We start from the raw sequence: 12214 nt of genomic DNA on the forward strand, positions 1-12214 counted from the left end.
TATAGTGCAAGCTCAACTTGGCTGAAAAAGATCCATTGCAAAACTGACTGAAAAAATATTTTTGGGAAATGTCGAAATGCTTATCCAAACAACGTCAAACGCAGCACCGCACTCCATTGAATTATAAAATGGACACCTGCTAAATTTGAACTTTGCAGAATTCCCGGTTCTCAAGATAATCGTGGGAAACTTGCTGCCTTAAAATCGCATTCTAAAAAATACAGATACACTGTTCCAGGGGGGTATTCCAGGTAGCGGGTTTAGTGAAAACTTTTGAGTTGTTTAACCCTGAAAAGAGGCATACTCCGAGTTCCACGTTCCAGAAAGAGAGGTAACGAAACCTTTTGGTAAGTTTCCATGGTAACTTACTCCGTGAAACTAACCTGCTCGCTAGCAGGTTTTCCATGCCAAACTTTGCGTTTCTACCGATCCCCTCCCACTTTATGAGCCCGATAGCTTTGGCAGACACGGCATATCATTTCCTGGTTCAGCCGAGCGATCTCAAACAAAATGTAATTTGCTTAGTTATATGCTGGGAGACAATTTTAAAATTGGGATTTGATGTGCTTTAATTCCCTGATGAATACCTAAGTTAACGTTACCGTTTCCCGTCACAATCTGTAATTTATTTTAGCAACATTCTCAGCCCTTGGGCCTTCGTCGCTAGTGTTACATGCTGTAGACAAGCACTCAGAATTGACCAAATGCTTTTGGGCACTGAAATAAATACAAATAATTGAAATTGTATTTGGTGTTCTTCATTGCCTACAAATAGAAATCACAATGAGTAGCCTAGCCTATTTCTATACGCTATTGTTCCTACAATTTACATGATTCATATGATTCCTACAATTTACATGATGTACCATCCTGGTAGGGAGGACAATAGAACGCGTCATTTTTGGCCTAGGCTAACCAACTGTCAAATACTGTGGAACGCCGGTAGCAAACACATTAAATCGAATGCTAAGTTAGCCTGAATGTAGCTAAGAACGTCACTGAGAATTCTGGCACCGGAATTTAAGGTCCACGTCCTTTTCTTAGCTCTATAACTAGCGACTACTATCGAGATATTAAAAACAAACATGCCAGTTAACATGTAGACACTTACCCCTTAATGCTATCAAATGTTGGTTGCGATACATATTGAGGAAGTGTGTGAAAATAATGTTTATAGTTTTTGCTGCTTTGGCTACCTTTCATAAAAGGTCGGCACCACCGGGAGACATATCTTAAATGAAAGAGTAGGTTGTTTTCTTCAAAATAAGGTATATTTAGTCAATTTTAAAACATATACATTTTGAGAAAAATCAAGTTGAAGACATGTTGCTGAAAATCCCATAGGAAAGCATTGAAATCTGAACGTTCTATTGAGAAAAAGGTTGGTTTTTCCCTTGTAACTTTTTCCTGCATGTCGGCACCACCCTGATACTTCCTGGAAAGCAAGGTTATGTATAAAGACGTCATCAGTCAAATTTCAAAGAAAATCGAAAGACATACATTTTTTGTTTTGGCTCCCTGAGTGAGTCTTTCAAAAACCTGTGACGTCAGACGTTTTGAGCCTCTGTAACTCCCGCGCTTGACTTATGCTAGGCTGCTTCCAATGCTCACATCAACTGATTGACATCATATGTGTGCTACTAGCCTTATTATATATACCCGTATGTGGATGCAAGTATCAGTCATGGTTACTGGTTTAAAAGATAAATATTTTTGACACTTTACATGTATCTTTACAGTGTGCAGAACAAAAAACAAAGGTTGGTAATATAAAACCCACTCTCTTGGTGACTTTTAAATAAATGTTTCTACCGAAATGATTCATGGTAGTGATATGCAAATGTTCTTGTCACGTAGCACAAATCTGAACCAATCATAACCTTTTTTGTCTGTCAGGAAATGCAAAACTTCAAAAAAAAGCGTGAATATTCTTTCTTTCTGGCAAACAATTTTGCAAGAAAAGAAATTCTATAGTAGATAAAAAAACAAGAACTACTGAAATTGCATTCATAGGTGAGGGGGAGCAGCACATAGCCACTTGCAAAAGTTTAGGTATCATTTTAGATCCAAATAGTCTTAGGGTTTGTGGTAAATTACCATTAGAAACCTTAACAAATGGGATCATGATCAACATTATCACGCGTAGTCACAAATTAGTATTTCAAATGCCAGCGCACCTTGTAACGTTTAATATAATTAAAAATAACTTTAAACTCCACGAACATGACTTTCATGATAAAATATGGAACAGAGTACATACTGTTGTAAGTAAACTGATTAAACGATTTGATAATTTAGTCAGAGTTAGTGATAAAGAATCGTGTCTCGGTGTGGTGTTTGAGCTACTGCCTCCATAATATGGGCGTGAAGTTGTAGAAACTCTGCCCAAGCGTCTCATGATGCCAATGAGACAAGTCAAAATGACATTTTTGATGTTAGAGAAGCTAATGATTTAGTAATTGGTTTACAGGAACACGTTAGCATTGTTAACGCCACTAATATAGAGTACCAAATAGTAGAAGTAGATAAATTAACTAAGGAACGTAAATATATGTGGCTTTAAATATACCAGGCTGAGAAAGAAAGAAAAGTCTGGTCAACGTAGCCTACGTAACATACATAGAAAAATTAAGAGGAAAGACAATCACATAGATCACCTTGAAGTTCGATGTAAAGGGAATTTGCAATTGTTCGAGCAGGTAAATGCAGAGCTCAAAACAGAGAGAGATTAGAGCAGAATATTGACAGCTTGCAATTCCAAATGTTTGTTTTAGGGTAAAAGATAAAAGCAAAACCCACAAGAGGAAAGATGTAACTTTACCGGACAAAATGACCAATTTAAATGACCAAATACTGTAGGCCTACTGGCAGGGCCGCCCATAGAAATGGCTGGGCCCCTGAAAAAGTCCAGTGAATGGGCCCCCCCCTAATAGGTCTTTAGGCTACTTATATTAACGCATGTACGTGTGCTCTCTCTCTCTACATAAGACATATGTAAACTCCCATTACTGAGACTTACTCAGTAATGGGAGCTACATTATAGAAAAACAAATTCAAAAACAAATATAAACATCTTTATACATAAAACCGTGCCAGACACACACACACATAAAAATAACAATTTGACACACTGAGATCTGCTACACTCACACCACATTTTCTAGTATAAAATGCAATTTACCTGCCTTCATCTTTGCCTGTTATACAGCTATCTTCCTTGTCTTTCTGAATGCAAAGTCTTTTATGCAGAACATGCGCTTTCTCAGTGTCAGCTTTGCTCAAACTAGCTTCCTCTTGGCTAGCATCGTGGCTACTGCTGCTCGTCTCTGCCATAGATGTATCGATGGTCTCTGCAGCCTGGCTGGGAGCATCTTTCGAAATTGACTGGAAAGCAAGCAACAACAACCATTATCTAGCATTGTCACCGGCTAACTTGGTCTAGCGTTATGTTGTGTGGTCTGTCCTGTACCCTGACTCTGTTTAATAATCAACACTTGGTCCAACCCTGCGTTCGCACCACTCGTTACAAAGGGTGAGGTCTTCACCGGTTAAGCCAACAATACAATGTTTATGTTTGCTTTTTTTAAGTAGGCCCTAATCGTGAGTATTTCAGTTCAAAATAAAATTAGTTATCATTTCTTAAACTATTTAGGAAGAAACATGATTATTGCTGGCATCGCGGCTGGGCCCCACCACGACCCCAGAAATGTTCCCATATATGGGCGCCTACTGAACATGTATTAGCAATGAATGATAGGTATAGAACGCTTGTTATAAAGCTTAGAGAGTGGCAGGCAGACAGCAGGCAGTTTATGAAGGGTGAGGTCACTCTGTTTGAGGATGTAGACATCCACAGAGGACCCATCTTAGATACGTTGTTGGAGTCAACATCAGAAGAGTTTGATGCAATGACTCAACAAGTTCTAGAACTTGTATCTGCTAGTTTCATGAAAGTTTGCTGTAGGTTGGTAGCGGACCACTTGGAACATGGACGGTATGATGATGTGTCTGAAGATCAGTATCATGTCCTCAGATCAGTGCCCAAAACAAATGTTTCATGCGAGAGGGATTTTGGGATATTTGATTAGATCAAAGTTCAGGGCAAGTAAAATAGCATTAGAGGGTATGGTCATGTTTAAGCAGAATAGGTCCTGGGAATGGTTGTCAGGGTTAGATCTAGATAGAAAAGCTGAAGTTCTCGCCTCAGCTCAGACATCTGTGAAAGGATTTATAAATAGGTTTGTAGTCTTGCAATTGGTATGTAATATTCAGACTGTATTGGGTAAATACTCATTTGTTTGGTTTTAACATTGGGTTGTCTGATCAAGTGGGCCTGTGCGGCACTGACAGACTTAGCTTTGCAGTGTGTCATTTAGCTATTGGTTTGTAATATTCAGGCTTTGTGGTAGCTTGAGGATATTCATGATGGACCATTTTGTGATATGAGACAGGGGGCCCCAGTAGGGGGTGACTCCCTGTTAAGCCAAATGGTCTGCCATAATATCTGATAGCTGCATTGGGTAAGTAGTAGTAGTATTTGTTTGGTTTTAGCATTGGGTTGTCTGATCAAGTGGGCCTGTGCGGACACAGACAGACTTAGCTTTGCAATATTAAAACGGACTATGTCTATAAAAGTAGATACAGGTAGGATTAGAAGTAGTAGCTGATTTAAACTGTTGTATTCTATTTTAGTTAATTAAGCAATAAGCCCCAAGAGGCCGTGGTTTACGCTGATTTTAGAACAGGTAAGGGGAGTTGTTAGGCACGACGCGAAGCGGAGTGCCGAAAACCCCCTTACCTTTCTTGGAAGTCGCTTTGGATAAAAGCGTCTGCTAAATGAATAAATGTAAATGTAAGTAGTACAGTTTGGTGATATGAGACAGGGGGCCCTGTAATGGGGTGACTCCCTGTTAAGCCAAACTGTCATAGCTAGTATAGAAGTAATAGATAAAACTTGCTCCCCTGAACCTTCACCATGGATGCAGAGGTGCCCAATTGTCCTCTGAGAGCTATCAACCTGTAGTTTTTTTCAAAGGCAATGACTAAATTTTGGACCATAAGTTTCATATCCCTATAAATGAAGTATATTATTTATAATACGATTAGTGTATACTTTTTATCCATCATAAACAAACAGACGTGTTCAAATCAAGGTATTTGAAAATAATGGGCAATGTCACAACAAGGACACACAAACACCCTGTTCAACGTTAAATACACCCCCAAGTGGCCAAAAATTTACATTACAGCAGTAATGCTAAACGGGACAAACATTTGCATATTTGTGGTCTCGATTTAACATAATTATTTATAGCGAAGTACTGGACACCGCATTAGCTCGCAATGTACAAAGAATGTAAGTCTGGATAAGAGCAGAGAATCTGATAAGAGCATCTGCTAAATGACAAATGTAAGTCATATTTCCCACCCTGGCTAGAAGCAGAGCTCTGTGACGTAGAACAATGGCGTTCTTAAAGGGAGCTTGACAGCTTCTCGGTGCCACAAAACTCAAGGCTTAAAGCGGTGGAACGTTTAAAAAAATTACCTAAAATCACGCCTAAAAACGGGATTTGTGAGAAAACTAATAGAGGTAACTGAAATCTGACTTCGGATAAGTTTAAGTTACGTTAGGTTACATACGGAATTGAAAGAAAAACGGAGCAAAACAGATAGGAAATTTTTGGTCTGTCCTCCTTAATCCTGGAACTGGTGTTTCAGCATATCTATTTCAACATTGTAGGGGGTCAATATTGGCCAAACAACCAAAACTAATTCCCCTATGGTTTGAATGAAGATGGGAAACTGAACAGTGTATTCAGACTAACCAAATAATGCCAATACCAATGGAATTACAGTTATTTGACTATTTAGATTTTTGGGTTAAATCAGAGCAAGAATGGTCAAGTTAAGGTTAAATAATTTGTATCATATTGCAAATGAATGATATCAATGAAGGTTAACTCTTATGTCTACTCTACCATGATTATTGTAAACCAGAGATAGAAAGCAAGAGTGAGGAAGAAGGAGTAGGACAAGCTAGAGCTGAGGAGAACGTCTCAGGAGGTCAATAATCCACAGAACAATGCTTTCACAATTCCTTAAGAACAACTACAATCACACCAGAATCTTGACCCTTACTTATCAACATGACTAGCAATGCTACAGTAAGTTACACAATGAAATGTGAGAGCCATCAAGTTGAGACTATCCAGTAACTCCATATTTTACCATATGAGAGGTGGGGGCAGGTTGATAGCCTTACAAGATCAGCCTTTATTTTTCTGCCCTAAGTACACCATCTCTTGGTCAAAATAGAAATTCAGAAAATTAAACTATTAATATTCATATAGGTTATTGTTCCTACAATTAACATCACCTGTGACCATGCATCCTCTCGTAACTGGTGTTCCAGATTTTTTCGAGATTAGCCTTTATTCTTCTACCCTAAATAGGCCTACACCATCATTTGGTCAGTTTTTGGCACTTTCTTCATGAGGTGCAGTTTGTACAACTAATTTACTTGTAACTGGGTATACATGAGATGACATTAGCTACATTTCACTGTTCCACATGCAAAATTGACCTGCCATTAAATGAACATCTCACTGTATACAGCATGCCATGTTGTCAGAATGTGCAAATCGTTTTTATATTCATTATTCTCATTATGTCAGTGTAACTGACAATTACAAAAAAGCCTGTGAATAAAAGTACATGGAGAGAGAACTACCAGTAGCTACCATACATAATTCTCTGCATCCATTTCTGCGGCAGCAGTCATTAATGTCTCTTCGTCATCTTAATCATCATCATCATCCTTTGATAAAAAGCATTCTGTTGAGGGAAACTGCAACTACAAGTTGAAATAGGCACCAATTGATATTTAAACTTTGTATCATGTCGAATATGATTAAAACCATGGTGACGTTGAGGCTACAATCACAAGCATAGCCTATAAGCAAAATATGTTTTACCTGTTCGTAGTATGTTTTTATATGTAATATAACATTGAACATGCAATTTTATTAAGTCCACCACTTTTTCTCCTGTAATATTAACGGACGGTGGGGTTAAATGTTCAATGTATGGACTGGCTATTGCATTGAAATAGTAAATGCATTGACTCAGGAACAATTGTCTCCCACGCCAATTATAGCTATAGGCTACGCTGCTACAGCCGTGTTTCTTTTTTCCGGAATATGTGCTCAGATTGACCATGAACACAAAATAAAACTTATATCTAAAGTGTGGTGAAGTATGACGTTTTTTGTAGTCGGTTGCCATGGTGAATCCTAGTATCGGAGATCCATTGATGTTGGCTTTTGGTTGTATTCATGCACGCGCTAAACTCAGAGTTGCCGTACTCCGAGTTGAGTTAACAAATTCATATCAGCTTTTCTGGAACAAAATTTTTGAAATTTCCCATGTTAGAGTAACTCAACTCAGAGTTCAGGGTTAATCTCAGAGTTTGTTTAACCCGCTACCTGGAATACCCCCCAGGTAGCTCTCCAGGAACAGGGTGGGAGACCCCTTTAATGTTGATTTCAGTTACTATTTCTCCTTCCTGAAAGATAAACATCTTTGGTAGTGTGGCAGCGCCAGAGATCCTGAGCCTCCCAAGCCCTCACATCACCAGAGACAGAAGCCCAAGACGCCGCGCGACCAGACTGGTGGCTGTCCTTTAAAATATTTCACGCTTCCCTCTTAATAAATGAGCCATATGGCTGCAATTAGTTTGAGATCTTTAAGTTTGAGAACCCACGCCATAGCTTTTTCACCCAGTACCAGCTGGAGTAGTGATTCAACAGTTTGTTCACAGCATGTACATCTTCAGATGCGTCTGTGAGATTAACTGTGGCTGTGTGTCTCCCTCATTGTCATTGTCTTCATTAACCCTTGTATCATCAAGTCTGCCTGGCCATTGAAATTCTGGTTCTTTGAAAAACGCTAGACCATGAAATCAGCTCAAATTCTTCATGAACTTGGTCGGCATAAGCCCTCTGGAAGCACAATCAGTGGGATTAATTGAAGTATTGACATATTTCCATTGCTCAAGCTTAGTCGACTCTCTGATAACAGGAATGCGAATACATTTAAATTTACATACGATTAGCCTGTCGGTCCAGAATGTCAAGTTAAAGGGGTGATTGACTGTTCTTTTTGGCTATTTCACACTGTTCTTTAAGGTCTCCGAATAGGGTATGTAACATTGGTTGGGTTGAAAATGGCCCGGGTGCTGTTCTATGTCCCCTGATAGATCATCTGAAATGTTCCCAGGAAAAAACATGAGCTTTTCTCCTTTTATGTTATGCTCATTAATATTTAGATGAGCTGCGCGCTGATTGGTTGGTTTTCAACACGTGAAGCTGGGGAGCAAAAACGCAACACGGCCAACAGCACTCACTGAAACACCAAAGGTGGAGACTTGAAATAAAAACCCGCAAATAAATCAATTGTGTCTACACAACACTGTTTTCAACAGATTGACTAGATATCATTTGAAATGATAACGTTAGTTGTTTCCACTTCTGTTGTCGAAGCAAACTGGATTGACTTAGGTGGGTATAACGTTACAGCTTAGCAACCAAACTATATAGTGATTCAACTCAGCTTCAGGTAGCTAGCTCTACATATCTTGCTGAAAAATAACCTGACAAAGATCTGGACAAACATGCATTGTGAATTGTAGATATACATGACAACACAGGTTATTTATTTGAATGAAACACAGTCAGGAACATGAAACAACGTTAGCCCCATTGCCAATAAACTAGGCTAAATCATCACACATTCTACCTATGCTCTTGCGTTGGCAAGCTAAACTAGTTTACATGCCTACAGTCTCGCTATCTAGCTGTTCTTGCATTCCTTGGTCCTTCCGTCGGAACAGCACATCTTTTCAGGTTCAGCTTCTTAGCAAATCCTGCTTGAAATTGTCAAAATTGTCTTGGGTGAAATGTTAGAGCAAATGAATAATTGAGTGTCGAACTTCGCCGGGATCTTCTCATAGACAAACAGCAGCCATGCCTGTCGAATGTTTGGCTCCTTGGGAAGACTATGAGTGATAGCCTTCCCTGTACAGCCTGGAACACAGCATTTACGACCGTGGTCCATTTTCAATATCCTTGTTATACTTCAAAATGTTATTCTTTGTAATTGCTTAGAAGTAGCCTACACAGACCAGCGCGCAGCTAAACTAGCATCGGAAATCTACGCAACCTCGGACTGGGCAAGAACACCAGTGAGTGGGCTGGTCTGGATGTACATTTTGGGGCGTGACAAAGATACAGACCAGAGCCAAAAAAGGCGGTTGAAAAGCTTGCGTTTTACAGCCACATTTTTTCATTTTGAGATTTGCATAGGAAAGAGGTGTCAATGGACTTTCCTGTATGTTAATTTTACCCACCGAACTGTCGTTATTCAACTATGACAAGGTAAAATTGGTTTTCCAATCAATCGCCCCTTTAATGAGATCCATTTGAAGCTCTTTCCTCAACATCTTGTCTGTGTTGTAGTGGAAATTTTGGTCATATGCATTGATGTATGTGTATGAAATCTATAATCTTCTATGTTCATTGGTAAGAGACAGGAAGGGAAGATAATTAAGTTGAGTTCAAAGGAATGTGAGGTGCTGATGGCTCTGTGGGCAGCTTGCCCTGGGGGATGGGTGAAGCATCTTATATGGCCTTCTGTCCTCTGGTTACTGTAAGGGGTCAATGAGACAGTTGCTCTGAACTTTGGCTATAAGGACTGTGTCCTGTTTCATTGTTTGTGTTAATTAAAAGTTTTGTTTGAAGATGGTCACACAAAGGACAGTTGACCATTTGACTGGTCAACCCCTGTGGCTTTATTATCTACTGCTCTGGAGAGAGCTGTGACATCAAAGAACTTTGGGACACACTGGACACTTGGTATTGTTTCAAGCTGTCACTAAGTTGAGTTAGCCAATCACAGAGCTACATTGATTGATTGACCTTATAGAATGCCATTTGATCTTAAGTTTATATAAGGCAGTGCATGTGTGATGGTTGGCCATCACTCCTGCGAACGACCTGTGTGGATGGCACCTCCTTCGTTGAGACTGATCAGCAAAGCTTTGTTTATGTAATTGTATAGTCTAATAAATTGTATTAAAACCATATCCCTTGACTATTCAGATCTACACAGTGTTCACAGCAACCACTGCTTCAGTCAGTTCCATTCGTGGAATAGTGGTCTGCTTCAGTGGTGCCACACGTGATCTTCCCATCATGAAAGCACAGTGAACACTTCCATCCCTAGTTTTCATTCTCAGGTAAGAGACGGTGGAGCTGTGCAGTTTCAGCAGATCCAAACTCTGATGGTCTCACACATCTGGGTATGGTTACAGCTGATAACTGGTGTAGCTCTTGTAGCTAAGCATTCCACTTGCAACTGATCTGGAATTTCATCATCCCAAGCAAGACCTTCTTTGCATAGTTGTTGCATGTGCATCTTTGCGGGAAGAATTGCAGGGGCAAGAAATCCCAACGGATCATATATCGAGCTTGTGACTGAGCGAATTCCTCATCTTGTGATGGGCTTGTTTTTGACATTGATCTTGAACTTGAATGAGTCTGTGCACCATAGCACACCCAATGCTCTTTCCATTGGTAGCCAGTCATGAGATAAGTCTCTGACATCCTTGGCTCTCTCACAGTCACAAACAGAGGCAAGTAAGGCACAGCTGTTACTTGTCAATTTTGTCAGGTGGAGTCCTCCACTTGCACATAGTGCTGTGAGATCTTTGCACAATTCGACTGCTTGAGCTCCACTTGCAGCTGATTTCAAACAGTCGTCTACGTAAAAGTTCTTCAGAATTGTGTCCACAACCCTCAGGTGACGAATTTGCACAACTTGGAGAAGAAGTCGCACCAAAAAAGGTGAAAAACCATCTTGTATTCAGCGATGTTCTGGCTTAAGTCTCCTGCTGGACACCATAGGAAGCGCATTAGGTCTGTGTCATCTTCAGGAACTCTCCCTTGATACATTGCTTCCACATCAGCAATCATAGCGACTGGTTCTTGCCTGAAGCGAGACAACATTCCAACAAGCTAGTTGGTCAAATCCGGTCCTTGTAGAAGCTCACTGTTAAGTGAGACTCCTTGATAGCTGGCCGCACAGTCAAACACTACGCGGAGCTTCTTCTTTTGTGGATGGTATACCCCATGGTGGGGAATATACCACACTTTACCATCCTGACGGTTCAGCTTTGTCTCCGGCCCCTTCAGTGGCGTATCCTTTGTTCAACATGTCAGTCATAAATGTAACGTATTCTTCACGGAATGTAGGATTCTTCACCAGCTTGTTCTTGAGGTTAAGTGCACGCTGCATAACAGCACTTCTGTTATTTGGCATTTGAACATGCAACTTCTTCATGGGAAGATTTAAGTAGTAATGTACATCCTTAAATGAACAGACATTCACAGACTCCATGAAGTAGTGATCCTCTTGTGACATTTCAAATTTGTCATCGCAGTTGTGTTCAGGGAAGTCGTGACTATATTGTTGGATGAGCAACTCTTCCACACCGTCAATGGCAATCCTGTTCACAGCAGCAGATGGTTGTGTGCTGTCATTCATTCTGGTGTCTGCCTCTCTGAGTGGTCCTTTCAAAATCCATCTAAGTACTGTTTTAACAGCATATGGTCCATTGTCCTTGCTTGGAATCACTTTCTATGGCTCCGAGATGCTGTATTCTTTGGTTCCAATGAGAAGTTCCACATCTGCATCAATGTGAGGCAGTCTTACTTCACTGAGGTATGGCCATTTCTCAACCCCCTTCTGTAGTGGTACATTCTCTCTGGATACAGGAATCCTTTTCTGAGTGAAGACTTTGTATAGAGCAGGGGTCACTAAATTGCGGACCGCGGTCCGAGTCCGGACCCAGGCGGCTTCCTATCCGGACCCGGACCTTAAGCCGATATATTATTAGCCAATGGAGTTGATTCGTTTTGACGGAACGTTTCCATTTTAACCGGCACATTTTTTATAGCCTGTTCGCTATTTATTATGTCTATGGTTTTCCTACTACATGTGGTTTCTATGTTCTGTGTCCAATCCAAAGATCCAATCAGGAGCTGTAATAGCAATCACCATGACAACTCACTCACTCAACGTTGGCCACAACCTCTGTGGGTCACGCAGGTTGTGTTTGTCATTCGCAACAACGCAGGCTAATCGATTTTCTAATGGT

At 40.3% G+C, this 12214-nt stretch overlaps 1 protein-coding gene across 5 annotated transcripts in view; it reads right to left on the bottom strand.

Moving 5' to 3' along the window:
* Positions 1-12214, bottom strand: part of stk38l (serine/threonine kinase 38 like) — a 109147-nt gene that overhangs the window by 20757 nt on the left and 76176 nt on the right. The window lies entirely within an intron of this gene.

Source organism: Hypomesus transpacificus, chromosome 7 (genome assembly GCF_021917145.1).
Source record: "Hypomesus transpacificus isolate Combined female chromosome 7, fHypTra1, whole genome shotgun sequence".
Taxonomy (NCBI): domain Eukaryota; kingdom Metazoa; phylum Chordata; class Actinopteri; order Osmeriformes; family Osmeridae; genus Hypomesus; species Hypomesus transpacificus.